This window comes from Chamaea fasciata, unplaced genomic scaffold (genome assembly GCF_029207755.1).
Source record: "Chamaea fasciata isolate MVZ Bird 193981 ecotype frontalis unplaced genomic scaffold, bChaFas1.0.hap1 SCAF_1, whole genome shotgun sequence".
NCBI lineage: Eukaryota > Metazoa > Chordata > Aves > Passeriformes > Sylviidae > Chamaea > Chamaea fasciata.
The window spans coordinates 104,734,744-104,750,343 of NW_027094086.1; the positions used below are offsets into that span (position 1 = coordinate 104,734,744).

At 42.1% G+C, this 15,600-nt stretch overlaps 1 protein-coding gene across 21 annotated transcripts in view; it reads left to right on the forward strand.

Annotated features, from left to right (window-relative positions):
• Window positions 1-2,795: 2,795 nt before the first annotated feature.
• The window catches only part of ARPP21 (cAMP regulated phosphoprotein 21), a 142,075-nt gene continuing 129,270 nt past the window's right edge, over window positions 2,796-15,600 (forward strand). For 4 of the 21 annotated variants that reach the window (XM_066191941.1, XM_066191955.1, XM_066191978.1 and 1 more), the window contains exon 1: window positions 4,990-5,415. The gene's annotated coding sequence lies outside the window, so the exon portion shown is untranslated. Of the gene's footprint in view, window positions 2,957-4,987; window positions 5,416-5,444; window positions 5,937-5,983; window positions 6,078-6,656; window positions 6,850-6,871; window positions 7,267-15,600 lie in introns of those variants that run through there. The other 17 variants (XM_066191960.1, XM_066191962.1, XM_066191969.1 and 14 more) reach the window with 11 other exon arrangements.

Consider the following 15,600-nt stretch of genomic DNA (forward strand, 5'->3'; position numbering starts at 1 on the left):
TATTGTGGAAGCTGAAAATTGTCACCAAAGCTTGTCTACTGGCCAGGTATGCTGGGAGGTAACCTATATTTTTATACTTTGCCTTGGACAGAGGGCAGCAGTAAAGACTTTCCTTGGTAAGATCTTGATGGGAAGCTGCTTTGTGTCAATAGAAGTTGTTAGTGACTCTTAGGGCTCCTATGCCAGGGGCTGCAACAACTCTCCAGCAGATGCTGTGTCTGTCATATTTCTCCTTAGAGCCACTCCTACTTGTGAGCCAAGCACTTCCTGGGCTCTTAGGTGACCCAGGGCCGTTGGATTATTAAAGCTCATAAACCCTGTTGAAAGAGTTTGGAATTTCCTCAGCCTCATTTCTTCCCTACAGTACTCTAATATGTGCAGGTAGTGCACATTCTCTACAATGAATCACAGATCTCAAGATAACCAACTCACTGCATTCCCTGCCTGGGACTCTCCCTCCTCCTCTTTTTCTCACCATTTTCTCTCTGGTCCATTCTAACACCAAGTTCAAAACACTCTAGCTGACTCTCTTCTTACTACTCTTTCTCTTACTCACCGCTGCATGTTTTGTAGCTTAGTCCTATCGTGCATGCCACACATACATACTACAAAAAGTACGACTGTGCTAAGTTGCTATATCAGAGATGTGTTTCTGTCCAGCGCAACTGAGAGCTGCCCACCACCTGAATATCTCACGCTGTCACAGCCTTCAGTGTTGTCAGCAATGTGACTGAGTCAGGATACCAGGACAAGCCCTTTGTGTGGTCGCTGCATTTCTTTAGAGCATCCTTTTTTTGAGCTGCCAGCCCATGAAACAGGCCATTGCCCCTCCTACACTGTGACCTGAAAGTTCTCTAGTCCTCCTGCCTGTAAACATAAGTTGAAGAAAAGGCTACAACACGAGAGACAACATGCACAAATGCTAGCTGTCAAAGCCAGAGTTCCAATTCCTGCTCATCTTCTGAAAGTCACAGCTGAGCAGTGCTGCAGGAGCTAAAATTTCCAGTCTTAGGAGGGATCAGGCAACTTTTTTTTGTTGGGGTGAGAAACTCCACACTGTAATATCCTTTTCAAGATACACAGATATGGCACATCAAACACTTCGGGGTTTCTAAAAGAAACTAAGAGGGGATTTGAAATGTCAAATACAAAGAAATGATTCTTTGCTTTCAGTGCAGAAAAAAAAAAGCTGCCTCAGCCCCTCTAGCAACAGATTATATTTTTAAAGGGTTGTTCACTGATCTTTCTCCAAAGAAAGAATCTGAGATTTAGGTACCTGATCTTAATCCTAATGAAATCCATTGCAAAATTCTTACGGAGTTCATTGGGAAGAGCATAAAGCTTTTTTTTTTTTTTTTTTTTTCTTTTTCTGTCAAATATGAGCTACCAGTACATGCTTTACACAAATTACTTGGTAATTTTCTTTTACTTGAGATGTTGTAGCTGGAAAAATATTTCAGCTCTTCCTGAGAAGCATTTAAAACTGGAGCAATTTGGCTATATTTACGTATTGTAAAGTGCCATTTTAAACAGACGCATGGTATTTTTAAGTCCATCTGCAAATTATGCATGATTAATTTGTTTGTAACATGTAGGACATAAAAGTGGAAAGGAGTTTAAGAATAAATAAGAACCCCTAAAACTGATCTCTTTCACATAAGATTATGAAAAAAATACGTCAACAGTTAGCTTATCATACTGCTGTGCCTCAAACTGAATAATTCCGTGACTCCAAAACACAACAGACTTTATATGTTAGAGGTTTTTTCACTGAGAAATCACTAGAAGCAGCAGAAATGTTCAACCAGTTGTGCAAGATTTTATTAATGTATTTAGTAACACTCCGTGCCTTCTCTCCCAGGAATGATTGCAGAACTGCAAGAAGCTCTGTATATTTTTCTGATATCTCTTACTTCTAGTCCGATACTGGGTTTTGAGAGTCGAGTAAGGTTTTCTTGATTTCTAAGTGAAATTGAGATATCATAGCTAGAAAGTGAACAAGTAATACAATCTGTTGTCATGCTTTGGAAATACCTTGAGCTGAGGCACTTGGGGTTGTCTGTAGGAATTTTGTGCACATACAGTTCACATGTTCTTCACCTCTATATGTTAGTTCTGTTGCACAAGAGCACTTGGCAATACCAGAGTCCTAGAAATCATGTGCTGCTGGTTAATTAACTCGATGTTTTGCTCAAGAAAGTACTTGGTGAAGTAGGTCTTGTGTCTTTTTTTTCCCCATTACCCTCAAAATTTGGTCACAGACAGGAAAAGGTGGCAGAGGTCTGAAGAGCTGAACAAGTTCTGTTTCTGCTTAAAAACACAGCTTCTGCTGACTTCCATGAAGATTAAATGGACAATTATCCCTGCTCATGTTTACAGATCAGGACAGGCAGCAGAAAGTCATTGCCGTGGTATGCCACCTCTTCAATATTACGTACAATGATTGTGATTTTTCTTTCTACAAAGAAAAGCCCTGAAGAAAGGGATGTAGGCTGCATATTCTGTCAGATTAGCATCTGACTGAAAAGGTCTTAGGTGACTTCTTAACAAAGGAAGGCAAATTCACTTATTTGCACATGCCGTGGTTGATGCTACTCAACATTCTGCATTGAAAATCTACATTACACGATACTGGAGTGATCCTGGATTTTTTTTTCCTGATAATTTGCACTGGTTTTGCTGTAGCTGGCATCTTTTAGCATTTGGTAACTTGCTCCAGACACATCCAGCCTCATAGGAGAGAGTGGAATGAACTGCCAGACTACAGCTTGGATTAACTTTTATCTTCTTACAGATCTGACGTATAGTTTTGGGTCTTCCCACTCTGAAGACGCTCCAGTATCGCAACGGTGGGAGAAAAGCTGTGGACACGAGGCTGTTTTACATGTGCGTTGTGTCCAGTGACTGGAGCAAGGTTCTGAAACGTTCACTACTCTCGTCCCCTTCCCTTCTGGAGGTGAGTTGCAAGGCATTTAGTGAAGGCATGAGTGAGTACTGCTTTTGTGTCCTGGTGCAGTGTGCATTCTCTCCCTTCCCTGGGTACCCTCTTTGGGAGTAATGAAATGATGGGCAGCAGACAGGTGAGGCCCTCTCCATTTCACTGTATGTTCAGAATAGTTTTGATAACCATCTTGGAAAATTAACTTTGGTCCATTGTTCAGATGGCTGCAACATCAAATGGCAAAAAGCAAAGAACTGGTCCTAGCCCTGTCACCAGGTGTAGCACACGAGTGCCATTTACAGCCCCTCTGCTGGTCTTTTTGCTTTCAGATGGAAACTGTAGCACAGTGTGGGAACATTTTAAAGAATGAAATTAAAAGTAGGTGGAGCAACACGCGACCATCCCAGGAGGAAACCACATCAGGAGGTGCATTAGCAGAAGAGGTTTTGGTGTGCCTGGCTGAATGCCTCTGATCACTTGAAGCCTGCACCAAGAGCCAGCTAATGCACACCCTGTTGTGGCTCATCACTCACTGTATTCTTCCAGTCTGATTCCATCCAGCAGTCCCCAGTAAAAGCAGGTGTTTGCTTCTGAGGGGAAAGAAGGGTTCCAGGGGTGCAAGGACAATGCCTACTAAAGCAAACATTTTCCTGCAACTCTCCCCTGGCCTTTTGTATATTTGTCCATATTTACTGGTACGTAAGTTCTGCTACATTCATTCGTTGTGGCAAACTGTCTTCTCTAACTAGGGCTTTCTGAAAGCACATCATAAAATGAGTGCATTTTTAACTGTGTATTTTAAATAAGAATTGTCTGTCTGTGGGAGTTGGGTTATTTGTATCACCGTAGACAGAAATGATCTCTATATTTCATAGGACCTTGCTGCTTTGTACTTATTGACTGTTTATTTTTCATCCATAGGATTACTAATTGCAGCTAGTACCAGACACTTCTGTCTCCTTTCAGGTTATTGTAGTAGAGGGCATTGTACTAGAAGCATGGTTATTCACAGACATGCATTTCCAGCAGCTGAATTGCTGGATTTGCTCTAAATGATCTATGGCAATTACATTTGGCATTGTACTGCTATAATTTACTGCATATTAATAGCCACCTAGCAAAGAGGTAAATGCCCTTTTCTCGGCTGGGTGCAGAATGAATGCCTGGATGTATTCAATTGGGTAAAACGAGGCCCGAGTTTTAAATGCATAGCAGCGGTTTTATGTATCAGGAACGCGAGCGCTAGTGAATTGCCTGTTTCCCTCTCCCTTGATGGTGTGCAGCAAGGCTCCGAGGGAAATATCATCAAGCCAAATCCTAGATAGAGACATGCTGGGCAGGGGAGGGGGAAGGGGATCATGTGCCCCATTTTTAGTGGCTCATCTGCTACCACCCAAAATCTGCTGCAGGGTTTTTTTTTTTTTTGGTTTTTTTTTTTTTTTTTTTTACCCCTTTCAGCATCTCGGCTGATCAGCCTGAAGGCTGTCCGGTTTCACCAGCAACAATAATAATTAAAACCACCTTTCCCTAGAACCTTTCACTTAAAGATGTACTCTGGAGTCAAGGCCCATTTCCTTCCCTGTTTATTTTTCTTGGGGGTCGTGTGTCGGGGGCGACAGGGAGTGGGTGGGAGCAAATAACAAGGAATCGGAGGGGATTAACGAGCTTTCTCCTTATTAGCCCCGCTCGAGTGCTTTGTCTCTGCTCCTGGCTGAGGATGGGCTGGCGGGGAGGGCTTGAGGGAAGGGGGGAAACAATGTGACTGGAGGGGCCGGTACGCGGGAAGCCACAGGCGCGCGGGCGGGCGGACAGACAGACAAGGCCACCCCACGCACAGACAGACACCGGTCCGGCCGGGCATCTCCGGGCCGTGCGCGGGGCTGGGTGGGGTGAGGGCGGCCAGCACAATGGCGCCGGGCCCGGCGGCTACTGTGCGGCAGCCGGGGGAGCGGCAGCCGGAGCAGCGGCGCTGAGCGCAGCGAGCGCCGAGCCGGCGAGCGGCGGAGCCGGAGCGCGGCGCTGCCTGCGGTCCGGGGCGCACCACGCTGCGTGGGCGGGGAGAGAGAGAAAGGCAGAGGGAGAGACTCGCAGACAGACAGTAGAGCCCGGGAGCGCGGCAGATAAAGGACGGAGGACAGGGAGAGAGGAGCGAGCCAGAAGGGGACCCAGGCGGGCGCCGAGAGCGGACAGGCAGAGGCGGGCGGAGCGGCGGACCGGGCCGGGACAGGAGGCGGCCGGCGGGTCGGGCGGTGCCGCCGCGGCCACCGCGCCCGGCCAGCACCGCGGCGCGGCGGCGGATCTCCTCCCGCGGCGGAGGCGGAGGAAGAGACCATGTCTTTCAGGAAGACAGTCACTGTACTGTAACAGCAGCGTATCCGCAGCAAAATAAACAAACCGGCCAACCAAAAATACCAAACAAACAAAAATAGCCCGAGCCGCCAAGACGCTGGGGGCAGATCCCGTTTGCAGGCAAGGTAAAAAAAAAAAAAAAAAGGAAAAAAAAAAAAGAAAAAAAAAAAAAAGGAACGAAAAAAAAAAAAACCAAAAAACAAAACCCAAGGAAGCCAAAGCAGAATCTGTCGACATTTGTGTGGCGTGATGTTCTTTGTTGTCGCGATTTTTTTTCTTGTCTATTTTTTTTTCTTTCGGCATGTGTTTTCTGTCATTTCGTTGGAGTCATTCGCCCCATCCCCCACCCCCCACCCCTCCCCGTGATCTTTTAATTTTTGAGGTCAGGGGGGCTGGAGCATGTGGAGCGAAGAGAGAGGGAAACGGGAGCTGTGTATGGAACCGGGGGCTTGCCTTTATTGCGTGCGATGGGCAATTATTAATAGCGGCTGCAGGATTCCGGCTCTAAGATGTGGTATTTACTAGAGGGGGAGGGAAAAGGAAAGGAAAAACGGGTGTCGCTCGTAGTGCGGCGGGGCAGGATGCTGTCGGGGCTGGAGCCTGGCACGGGACTGCGGAGCGGCAGCGTAGCGGTGGTGACAGCCAGGTAGGGCGGGAAGGGCTCGGCGCGGTCGCGGAGCCGCCTGCCTCGCGGAGGGCGGCGGCTTCCCAAAGTTTCGGCCGCCCGGCGGTGATCGCCAGAGGCGCTGCTGGCGGGCGCAGAGGCGGGTCGGGGTCGGGCGCGGAGGTGAGGTGGCCGGGAGCCGGGCTGGGGCGGGGGAGATGAACGCCAGGGAGGGGGTCTGCGGGGGGAGATCGCCCTCCTCCTAGCCGTGATTTTAGCTAAAATGAATCAAACTCTTAAGGAAATCTCAACTTTTACTCGCTGATTTGTGAACAGCATCGCAGGATCCGCTTTCAAAGCCGTGTTTGCTGGGGGGCAAGCCTAGGCTGCTTGGACTGGCATTGTTCTTAAGGGTGGCGATGTGAGGGCAACAGATTTGCTTGATGCTTCCTTAGCATCTCGTTTTGCATGCAGTGGAGGAGGATCACAGTCCAGGAGTTACAGCTGTATTGTTAGGTGTCGTGTTTTCACAAAAAGCAGTTCATGTTACTCCGCTTGGTGTATTCTGCCTACTTGTCTGTGCGTCTCAGGCGATATCGCTTCTAAATCTAACCCCGACGTGCTCATCTAGCGCAGCCATAGCGCAGCCTTGTTTAATTGCTGTTATTTATTTTGCCTTCATTTACCGTGTCAGCAAGCGGCGGGAACACGCTCAGATTCCGGGTGCATTTTTACGTGCTAGGTGTGTCTCTGCGCTTCCAGGTGTGTGCGGTTCTGCTTAAAACTCATCCCGCCGCCGTGTGACATCGCTGTGAATGTGCCGGGAGGGGAAACAAGAGCATTGGAGAGGGACACAAGTGTCTGTGCCTCACCTGTTTGACTTCTCTACCGTTACAATGCTGAGCCAGATGCATGCCTGGTGCGCCTTCTTCTAAATGGCATATGCTCATTTTAGGCAAGTACAAAGCAATTGAAGCTGAGGGTGAAGGGGAGGGGATTAAAAAAAAAAACAACAAACAACCCAAACTAAAATCGTACTGTAAACTGATCTGCAACTTTTCAGTCGCATAATTTAACTGCACGCTGGTTTTGTTTTAGCAGTCTTTGTCACGGATCGAGGCAAGTTTGTGTGCACAATTGGGCTTGCAAATTGCTAATCTCGCGCTGACTTTGCCTCTCAGTTCCCAGCTGGCCATGGTTACCTTGAGAGCTGTGGTATCAGCACTGTCAGAGCATGCTCCGGTGGGGAGATCGGGTGTGTTCTATTTTTAATACTATTTAATGAAGATGCTTCTCACTCTGCAATATATGAAGCATAATGGAAGAGCAGAGCGATGATTGGTTATGGATACTGGAAAAGGAAAATGCAAAGGTAAAAACGGGAATCCCTTAAATATTTCTATTACGTTAATGAAAGAAAATGCAGCTGTGCAGAAAGGTGACTGATTAGCTCATTTTAAGCTGAAGAGTTTTGTGGTGTCTAGGATGCTTTTTTTAAGTTCTTTTAAAAAGTTGCATGGAGCAGACTAGATAGATTATTTTGTGCTATTGATAAATCTTATTCTATGTGGGCATGCTTCAGTTGAGGAATATGCCATTTTATTTTTTTAAAATAGAGAAGTATCTTACAGTGGAGTAGTGCTAAAGGAACATCCGAACTATTTTTTTTCTTGTGATAACCAATTTTAATGATCAGCTCTATTTACATGCTTCTTGGTAGCCTCCTGAAGCGGGAGTTTTGAGTTTTTATTCCTTGCAGTTAAAAGATAATTCAGTTGTTATTAAAAATCATTGTTTCATGCAATGCTCACAGAATGCAGGCGGCTGTAAATCTCTTGTGAAGTGTAAAGGAAAATACCTCCAGTTAACTATGGTGTATGCCACTTGGCGAGATGCATGGAGGTACTTCTGAAAACTGCCCTCTTATGTGCAGTGTACTTGTAGTCAGAAATGTATTTATTAGCTATTTGAAAGACTCCATGCACTTAGAATCATGTGGAGAAATTCGCCTCGATTAAACGTCTTCTCCTAATCAGCTGTATTTTCTCTCTGTTGTCTGCAGTTTTACGGGATGGTGGTCTAAGAAACAGCTGAGTACCCCTCCTGCAAAATCCTTTTTCAAGCAATTATTTCTTTCTGCTATGTGCTAGTCATTTTGACTGCCCCAGGGCTAAGTGTGCAAGTGAGGATTGCTCAGATGAGTTTTGCATCACATCGTACCCATGAAGGAAAAATTACATAATGGTGACAGAGGAAATGCTAAGAGATTTTTAAGACAGGTGTAATTACAGTTCTCAGAGAGGAAGAAAAGAGTGCAAAAGTAACTTTGAAGCTTCATTCTGTTGGAGTAAAACTGTGGGCCAAATCATATTTTCCTGATGGTGCTGCTTTTTCTGTGGGCTTTACTGGGTTATTTGCATTATTACAGTAAAGGGACTTGGCCTGAGAAATCACTGTTATTAAACAGAATTTCAGGAAGTAAATAAAAGAAGCCTAAGAAGTTTTAAAATCTGCTGTGCTCTTGACTTCCTCCCAGGTTAAGATTTTGAATAACTAACTTTAAACTTGGAATGAATAGGGGGGGAGAAAAATGTACTAATTCTAGAATGGCTTACTTACAGTCTGCCTTGCGTCCTGTAGGCATTGGTCTCGCTGCAGTCAGTGGGAGCTTTTAAAATTGGCTCCATAGTTTAATCAGTGCTACAGACAGACACCAGGACAAATTTTCAGCAGCTGTAAATTGATGTAGTTTCATTGGTCTTAAGAGCAGTGCAGACTTACACCAGCTGATGATAACACCTCTCTGCTTATAACATACAAGATCTGTAACTTGCGTTGAACGGTATTGCCAATTTTGATGGAATTAATTTCAGAGTAGGAAAATGATTTTGTCAGATTGGCAAAATCCCTTGTTTATAGGGACTACTCACAAATGAGCAGATTGTTCCAGTGAGTGCTCCCAGCTTAATTTCCTTGAAAGTTTTAAAGACAGTTTGTAAGTTACATGATTATTTAAAACAAATGCCATTCATGATAAGTAATCTCTTTTCAAAAATATCCTTAAAGATTGGCCAGTTGGGAAGTAATGTAACTACTATGCAATAAACTTGCAAAGTCCATTTGTCCCCTGCTTGTTGATTTATTAGATTTGAAGTTCTGTATTAATGTTCTCAGTAGGTAGTAAGTCAAGCAAATGGGTCCCCTTTTCTTCTAAAAGATTGAAACATTCATCAAACAAGTAATACATGGCAAAGACTGTACATTCCAATGGAGAGCACTTGGTTCTGAAGATTTAAAATACTGTCTATCAATATCTGTGCGGTAACATGCATTTCTAGGACACATTCTATTTTGATGACAAACTGCAATCCAGGTAAGTTAGATTTTCCCTAATTAAGGCTGGGTAAATGGAGTTGCAGATAAATTATGCAAACCATGTGAGGTCATGTATCTACTTTTTGACAGTCATCAAGTGAGACCTATTCTTGTCTCTAGGCTTGTAATTGGGTCACCCCTGGATTATAAGTTTCCCTGATTAATTGCTGGTGTTTGTTTTCTAATGTTTCCACTTGATACATGAAATGCTGACTTTCAGAGACACATAGATGTAAATTTGTTTGTAACCATTGAAGTTTTTTATTTTTACACAGTAATTTAATGGTAAACCCTTCTCACAAGGAAGTAACTTCAGAACAAGTGCAATAGTGACTCACCTCTGGTTTAGTGTTTGATTTTGTTTTTGTTTTTTTTTTTAAATAAATTAAACCTGTCTATAAATTCATGTAGACATACTGCTTACTGTTTGTGGACAGAATATGTTTTTCTTGGGGTCTTTCTTAAGAAGGAGGTTTAAACCCAAATCGGAACAACAGCCACTATGGCTTACATGAGTATGCTTGTGTTCTCACACACACAGACACAGTTTATTAGAGAAAGGAAAAAGGCATTACGCCATGAAACTGCAATACTTTGTTTTAATTAAAACTGTATTTTTTTAGTGAGTAACATCTACAATGCATTCTTGCCAAGTCCTCATTTGTCACTGAAGGTCCAAACTGCTTAGTTGGAGGACTTTACAGTTGCTTAGATGTTTGAAGTGACTCTAGTTTTAAGCTTCATGTTTTCTCATCTGTTGGATTTACAATAGGCAAGCTGGATGACTGAGCAAATGAAATTTCCATAGCTTATCTTAGTTTATGAGAGCATATAAATAATCTGTATTAACGCTTAATGTGTGACAGACAGTCCAAAGTTATGAATTGGATTGATTCCAGGGGAAGAGCAGTGGACCTCTCTGTCACCTTTAGGGAAAAACACCCCAAGCAAACACTTCCATAATACCCTGCCACAGCTGCCCTCTTCCGCCTGGAAGTAATGTTGCTGGTGTTTACTACTTCTTCCTTTTTCACTGTTGTAGTTTCCAGGCTTTCAGGTAATCCACCATCGGTACACTCCTTTTTGGTTCCTTGGAAAAAGTTGTTGTGGAAAAGGTCTCCTTTCATTCAAATGTACAATTTTTTAGTCGCATGGTGGGATCTTAAAACTTGGTTCAATCATTCTAGAGTCTTACATAGGTAATGAGCTGTTATATAAAAATACATAACATCGCTTTTTTGTCCCTTTTTTCCTGGCTCTTACACGTAAATCCCTGTTACTGAGAGGAAAAAGCAGACTTAATACAGAGAGAAATACATAAACAAGAAGTAAACAAATTTGCTTTTTACCAGAGTGTGTTCATGATGGCTGTTTAGATGAACTAATTGCAGCTGTGGTAAACACAGTCCAAAGAAACACTGAATAGGTTGTTCGGTTAGTGCTGAAGGAAGATGGGAAGTGCGAGAGAGCAGTAATGGCATATATCATGACTAAGCTGAAATGCAGAAGGCACAGTCAGGCAGTGACAGCTGGGAATTTGGAATTTATGATTTGGATATCCAATGACTTTATGAAGCAGGGGGTTTAGAGTACTTTCTAGTTACTGGCAGTGTATGGAGGCAGTAACCATGCAAGGCTGTTTTTAGGGCAGACATTCACATAGCATATGCTGAAATATGTAAGGTGAGAAGTGCATTTTTATAAGTGAAAGAAAATTTTCACAGGGAAATTGGGACACATAAGGATTGGGTCAGATGTCTGATCGTGATCTTTTTAAGGCCAAGAGTCACAGATAAAAAAGAGTAGTACCACGAGAAAGCAAAGTCCTATAAAAGTGTTTTTGTAATTTAATGCTTTCTGCTATATTCATAATTTAGTCTTGGACAATACTATGATTTATTTATGAGCTGTTTATACACTGCCTGTGTTAAAATTCTAGAAGCTTAGTAGCAACTTCCAACTAATATAACTGCCTTTTTCCAAAATTGGATGCCTTCAAGTCAAAGGAAAGCTTAAATGGTTGGCCAGGATGGTGTGACAAAAAATAGCAATTAAAAAAACCCCAGCAAATACTCCCACACCCCTCCCCCACAATTAAATGCTCTGGTTTTTGATTTCTCAATGTTTTCATCTTCTGTTTGCAATCTATCCTAAAACATAGGAAACAGATACATACAAATCGCCTCCTTTCAAGCTTCTGTTTATCCCAATTTTTGCAGCCATGCAGCAGGATTTTTTACTGGATTCATAAAATCATCAGAGCCAGTTTTATGTTCTAGGATTTGAATCCTGTCATCAAAAGCATGCCTGAACAGCTAATAATTTCGTGAGTAATGAATCCTGTTGCAGTATTTGTATTTTTATTGCCTCATGACTTGAAGTCTTCCCATGCCTTCAATACAGAAAGCATTTTGTAATTTTTCATTAATAAATATCAGTCAGATTGTGCTTTTCTTCACAAAAAGGAGTGCATGCATCTTGGGTTTGGTAACCTGCAGAGCTTCTCATGATGTAATGCTTTTTTTACTGTGAAGAAAGTTATCACAGTTTGTTCCTGCATAAAGAGTGATGGCAAGGCTTCTCAGTAGAATGAAGCCAATGAGGGTCAACTGTAGTGATTAGAAGCATTTTATAAATACAATTAAATTATTATTAATCAGCATGAACTGTTCAACTATTTATTTGATTCGATGGGAAGTTTTACTGGGGAACAAACTTCCATGGTGTTGATGCTGTCATGTGAAATAGGTACAGCATGAGGTTCTTCTGAAGAATATGCCTACTTCGTGCTTTTTGGGTGTTTGTGCTATTGAACTTTATTTGAAGTGCCTGAAAGTAAATCATAAATTGCAGTGGTACAAACCATACCTTGAGGTTTTTCCATTTTCAAGTGACTGTTCTGTTTCTAAATACATTGCCATTGGCATAACATTTAGAACAGTTTAAATGAGGCTGCTTAATGCATTATAAAGTATTTGTCATGGAGTCAGAAATGTTTATGGTGTCATAAAAGCTTTAAGGGAAACACATCAAATAAATTGGTCCACTCTAAAGGCTCACTACAGATTTTCATGTAAGCCCGGGAAATGTCTGATAGCTTTATAATTTGTGTACTTTAAAAACCATGAAATCTGAAGTGAGAAGGTCTGACTTGCATGCTTTCAGGTTTTGTTCCTTTAGGAAAAATTCAGAGCTTTCTTCTACAAAACAAAACAACAAAAAAAAGGGACATTCTGAACATTGATCTATAAGGAAAGCCAAATGAGTGATTTAGGGCATCTTAAAGTGCTGTATTTCATAATGCATATGGCTGTTAGCATCTGGAAACGCTAACAAAACTATGTTTGATCCAGGTATGATTTTTGGGGAAGCTTTAACTCATCAAAAATGAGCGTAAGGTGGAAAACATAACGTATTTACTTGCTTTTTTGTGTCTGAATATGCTTTTCCACTACGATGTTCTACATCTGAGCAGCAAAATGGAGTGAACTCTAGCGACAAGAGCTATGGCAAGCAGCATAAGAATCCTGTTAGATACGGAAGACAATGAATTATTACTGAGGGATAATGCAACTTGCATTTAGTCTGTGTGCTGTTGAAAGTGACTGCATTTGAAAGAAGTCCTTGAATGACCTGCAGCTTAAAGTAGCCCTCTCAAAATTGGAGGCTGAGATAAGGGAGTGGTGGGGTAAGGGCATAGTGGAGGATTAGTGCTAGTAGTGCTGCTTGCAATGTGAAATCAGGTTAAGGGGCATCAGGAGGACAGCAAAGGGAAGTAGAACTTTCAGGAGAAAGTTGTCTTTCCCTGAAGATTAAGTAATTGGAATTTTGGAAAATGCAGAGAAAACATTTAGTTGTGTAACCTCTTTTCAGAATAATTTGTTTTCTGATACAATAAAAAATTAAAATTCCTTGTGCGTGATATGTTGTGATGCCTGTCTTTGCATGGAGGATCAGAACAAAACGACTACCCCTCTGCAACCGCGCCTAATCTCACTGAATCTGAGGTTACAGGGGTTGTAAATGATCTACGTCTTCTGCTTTTTGCTGTTGCAGAATTGCTCCTCTCTGCCACCTATCTGGTAGGAGAGAAAGGAAGATAACAAAATTGTTGCCAAGGTCTGAGGGCAGCTCCACGGTAGTGTGGGCTAAAATGGGACTTCTTAGCTTGGCTTAATGTCAGTGTAAGAAACTGGTGGGTCTCAGGAAGACATGCAAGATCCTGGATTCTCTGGTATGTAGCCAGTTCTTCTATGAAAATAAATTGGTTACTATCCTTGGTACCTCTTCTCTTGGCATGGCAGTACCTCATAAGTTAGTCAGGTATTTGCTGGAATAGTCTAATATGCCCTGTGAGTACATAAATCCTCACCCTTCCATAAAGGACTTTCTATTATTGGGGAATGATTGGTAGGAAAGAGCAAACTGAGACACAAATCTTGATGCAGCATTTTAGCTGCCTGTGGTTCTGCTGCCGGTAGCCCTCTAGGCATGGTCGTGGGGCTGTGGTTCCACAGACACCCTGTCCACTCGTTCTTTTGTCGTGATGGTTTCCGCAATGCGGGAAGAAGATGCGGCAGGCACCTGCCTCTTTCAAAGCCCACGGATTTTTTTGATGTGTTTGTTACTCCTCAGGGTTTTTTTTGGGTGTTCTTTTTTTTTTTTTTTTTTTAAGAAAGTAGACCAGAGAACATAATTCGTACTCACAAAGGCTAATTACAATTTTTACTCTACAAATCATTTATTTCTTAGAGAGCTGTGTGTTCAAAGAACTGCTGCTAACCACTGTTCTCTGCGCTACAGTTATGCTCAATGTCCAGGCAACGTGTGCCGAAATGTAGATTCTTTTGGCACCCATTCCTGTTTGTGTTTGTTTAATAACATACACTTGTGTCACATCTTTATTAATGCTGTCAGGCACGTCAAAGCCATCTGTAATAAAACTGCATCAATAGAAGAGCATGTCAGAAAATGTGACAGTTAAATATCGGCACTTAGTAACAAAACTTTTTTATTGATTAAACAGCACAATTTCAGTATGTGGAAAAATTAAATCAGTTCTAATTATTTCACGACTTCGGGAGCAACCTGAGTCTTTGGCTTGCCTATAAAACGACAGCAGACTGAGCAATTTAGTGGTATATTATGAGAAAATTCCATGACACGGGAATGTGTTTGCTAGGTTTTCATTGACTGGGTTCATAACAAAAGAGGAGCATAAGTGACCCACTTATTTCTGGTGCATAGTTGAATATTCTCCTGGAATCTGTCGTTTGTTACCCATACTCAGTAGTTGGAATGAGGCTGGCATGTGATGTAACATACTAGTCTTCCTCAGAACATCAGCTGCATGTACAAGCAATTTCAATGTCTGTTCACTGCCAGACAAATGATTTTAATAAAAGGAATTCAGGGGCTCTGTTCTTGACCTAAGATGGTTTATTTTGGGACCAGTAACTTGATGTACTATTGTGTTATAAAACTGGAAGAATGGAGATAATTTCAAGTAGCTTTGCCACCTCAGCAAAGAAAATAAAAAATATGGAGGGGAGATATTGTTACATTCTTTTGTCAAAGCTGAGTGTGTGAAGTAAAGCATACTGAAATTAGGAGACTTTTACTACGTCCCTAGGTGTAACATAAACAAGGGATTTTCCTAAAAATCAGTCCATAGCCCTGATTTGAAACTTGCTGAAAATGAAGGAAGGAAAATATTGGAGGAATTCACCACAGTCCCAATGTAAACTCTTTTCTTGTTCTGCCTTTTGATACACGAGTTTCAAGCAGTCACTGGCATGGATGTCTGCCTCTTTTTTGGCTGGTTCGACTCTTTCATCAGTTGTCCCTATTCTGCTCCATATATCCTCTGGCCATTCTTCATACTGAGCATTTGCTTTTTCTACGTAGTGCCCCTTATGCAAACTTCACTTTTTTAAACTTATCATTCAGGCTTTTCTGGGGTTTTTGTCATTTGCTCACATTTTCTGTTTTTTTTTTTTTTTTTCTTTTTCTTGCCTCTTTCTATGTCAGTTCTTGCCCGTTTGAAAGACTTGAAACCTTTGATTTAATAGTCAAATAGTAGTGCAGCTTTTAAAACAGCTTTTCTTGGTAGATTTTTTGGACCTTTAGTTTATAATAAACACGTTATATAAAGCATACTATCGTTATTCAGAATATGCCTGTTCCCAGATCTCTTGGACTTTGTTCTGGTATCTCTTAAGGAGAGAGTGCCAACAGGTCTGGTTGCATTTGTGAAACAAAAATTTTTGTGGTGAAAGCCAGAAGACCCTCTGCTTTTGAGCTTCATGTATGGAGCTCCTGTTGGTATATC